Source organism: Theropithecus gelada, chromosome 7b (genome assembly GCF_003255815.1).
Source record: "Theropithecus gelada isolate Dixy chromosome 7b, Tgel_1.0, whole genome shotgun sequence".
NCBI lineage: Eukaryota > Metazoa > Chordata > Mammalia > Primates > Cercopithecidae > Theropithecus > Theropithecus gelada.
Window position 1 is genome coordinate 104,908,402 of NC_037675.1, and position 3,021 is coordinate 104,911,422.

Genomic DNA, 3,021 nt, shown 5'->3' on the forward strand with positions numbered 1-3,021 from the left:
AAAATGCCCACTTCTTGCTTTGAGGTGGATGAACCCAGATGCAATTTTTGCTCCACGCTTTCCATGGGACCAGGTTAAAGCCAGACAGACTCCGCCCGAGAACACAGCTGTGCTTACCCTTTTTCCTTTGCCCTCTCCGATTTTCCTCACTCTCTCCTCCCTAGAGCGCTGATATAGTTTGGATATTTGTCCCACCCAAATATGTTGAAATGTGATCTCCAGTGTTGGAGGTGGGGCCTGGTGGGAGGTGGTTCGATCGTGGAGGTGGATTTCTAATGAAATAGTTTAGCATCATCCTCTGGGTGCTGTTCTCATGATAGTGCATGAATTCTCACAAGATCTGGATGTTTAAAAGTGTGTGGCACCTCCCCCCCACTCTCTTCCTCCCACTCGTGCCTGGTGAAACACCTGCTCCTGCTTTGCCTTCTGCCGTGAGTAAGAGCTTCCTGAGGCCTCACCAGAAGATGCTGGCACTATGTTTCCTGTACAGCCTGCAAAACCAGGAGGCAAATCAGCCTCTTTTCTTATAAATTACTCAGCCTCAGGTATTTCTTTATAGCAATGTAAGAAACGGCTTAATGCATGCACACTGTAATAAATTACGTTTACAAGAATCCCCATTGCAGGCGCTGCTTCTAGGAACTTGACCTAGGATAGCTGGAACCAGAGCCATCCTATGAAGGAGACCGCAAGGATGGGATTCCTTAAGGGTAACTCACTGGTTGAATGGTAGTAAGGACCCAGTAGGTGGAATAATGACAGTCCCTGAAGTGTCCCAGCCCTGCAGTGGCTAAAACTTCCACCTGTGGTGCCCTGGGGTCACAGCAGCATCCATTCATGGTCTTCCCTACAGCAATGTGAATTGTTCAGCTCTCTGTCTCCATGAAATTCAAGACCTGAATGCTGGCTGCTGCAGATGTCCTGAGGCTGGATGTGATACTCATCACCTCCCTCCTCCTGCTATGAGGCCATAGGTGTAGTTGAGGGAGAGGTGTTGGTGCAACAGTGGCAGATGACTCGGGTGTGCGAGCCACCTGTGGTGCAGCCCATTGTGCCCCCTGGTCCTGCCATGCAGTACTGCAGACGTACCACTTCCATCTCACTGTGGGTTACCGTTGGGTCCTCCTGACCTGAAGACTTGGTGGGTCCAGCAGAATCAGCTCCTTTTTTTTTTCTTTTTTCTTTTTTTTTTTTTTGGAGATGGAATCTTGTTCCGTCACCCAGGCTGGAGTGCAGTGGCATGATCTCAGCTCAGTGCAACCTCCTCCTCCTGGGTTCAAGCGATTCTCCTGTCTCAGCCTCGCAAGTAGCTGGGATTACAGGCACCTGCCACCACGCCTGGCTAATTTTTGCATGTTTAGTAGAGATGGGGTTTTGCCATCTTGGCCAGGCTGGTGATCCTGCAGTGATCCACTGTCAGTGGTCACTGACCACTGACCTTCAGTGATTCACCTGCCTCGGCCTCCCAAAGTGCTGGGATTACAGACATGAGCCACTGCACCCAGCCAGAATGAACTCATCTTGGGAAGTTCTAGCCATCAGACAGTTTCTAGCAGGGGCCAGGGGCCAGGAGCGCATCAGGGCTGCTTTTTGAATGGTCTGTAGTTCTCTGTTGTGTAAGGGTTCTCCAGAACCCAAGGGGCCTGTACTGGGAAATAACATCTTTCCCAACCACAGCCCCCTCTAGTTCCGTTGCACCTGCTGAGTCATGGGTGCATGCAGGAAGCTGCTCCTGTGGCAGCCTGGACTGCCGGAGAGCTCTTTCTGCTCCTGGCCCAATGCAAAACTAGCGGTCTCCATGTGGCCTGATGAACGCATTAAACCGTCCTTGTGGAGGCTCCTGATTCTCATAGGCTTTATCTCCAGTCCTCTGGATGGCATGTGTCTTACCAAGGCATCTGCTCGGATTAACATGACGCCCTCTGTATGGTGACCAACATGCTGTTTTGCAGAATGTCTAGATGGTTCAGGGTGAGGAAGATGATGAGTATCAAGTACAGCCTCAGGGCATTGGCAGCAGCCAGACTGTAGTTCTTCCCGCTAACCCTCGTCTTGTAAATGTCCCCAGAAAGTGTGACCAACCAGAGTCATGGAGAAGTTGCGCCTGGTCAGGACCACCTGGCAGTGAGAAGTACGTGGGTCTGAACGGGGCAGAAAGATCAGAGGCTGGCCCGGATGCTGTTGAAGGTGTCATATCCACACTGTGCTGATTCGCTCCAGGGTGCTTTTAGAGGAGGGAAAGAAACATTTGTCTTGTTTTGCATATTTTTTCTTATGTATGCAGCCAAAACTAGTCAAAGCTGATACATAGGGGAAGATAAATACCCCCAGGAGCAACGTGAGTGTCAGAGAAATCTCCTACTCAACATCAGAAGAGAGAGCCTAGCCGGGGCAGCCGAACACACCGTGAGCAAGATGAAAGTAAACAGCCTGGTAGATATGCAAGCCTGCACAGCGCCACTACGAGGAAGCAAAAACGTCAGTGTCATGAAGCACCAAAAACAAACAAACAAACAAACAAACAAAAAAAAAAAACCTCAAATTCAAAAGGCTTCTTTAATCTAGAAAGAAGTTTGCTATGGACTAAATAGTATCCTCCCCAAAATTTCTGTATTGCAGACCAAACTCCCAATGTGATAGTATTTGGAGCTAGAGTCTTTGGGAGGTAATGGGGTTAGATGAGGTCACAAGGGTGGGGCCTTCATGAGGGGATTAGTACTCTTACAATAAGAGACACCAGCCGGCGCGGTGGCTCAAGCCTGTAATCCCAGCACTTTGGGAGGCTGAGACGGGCAGATCACGAGGTCAGGAGATCGAGATCATCCTGGCGAACACGGTGAAACCCCGTCTCTACTAAAAAATACAAAAAACTAGCCGGGCGAGGTGGCGGGCGCCTGTAGTCCCAGCTACTCGGGAGGCTGAGGCAGGAGAATGGCATGAAGCTGGGAGGTGGAGCTTGCAGTGAGCTGAGATCCCGCCACTGCACTCTAGCCTGGGTGACAGAGCGAGACTCCGTCTCAA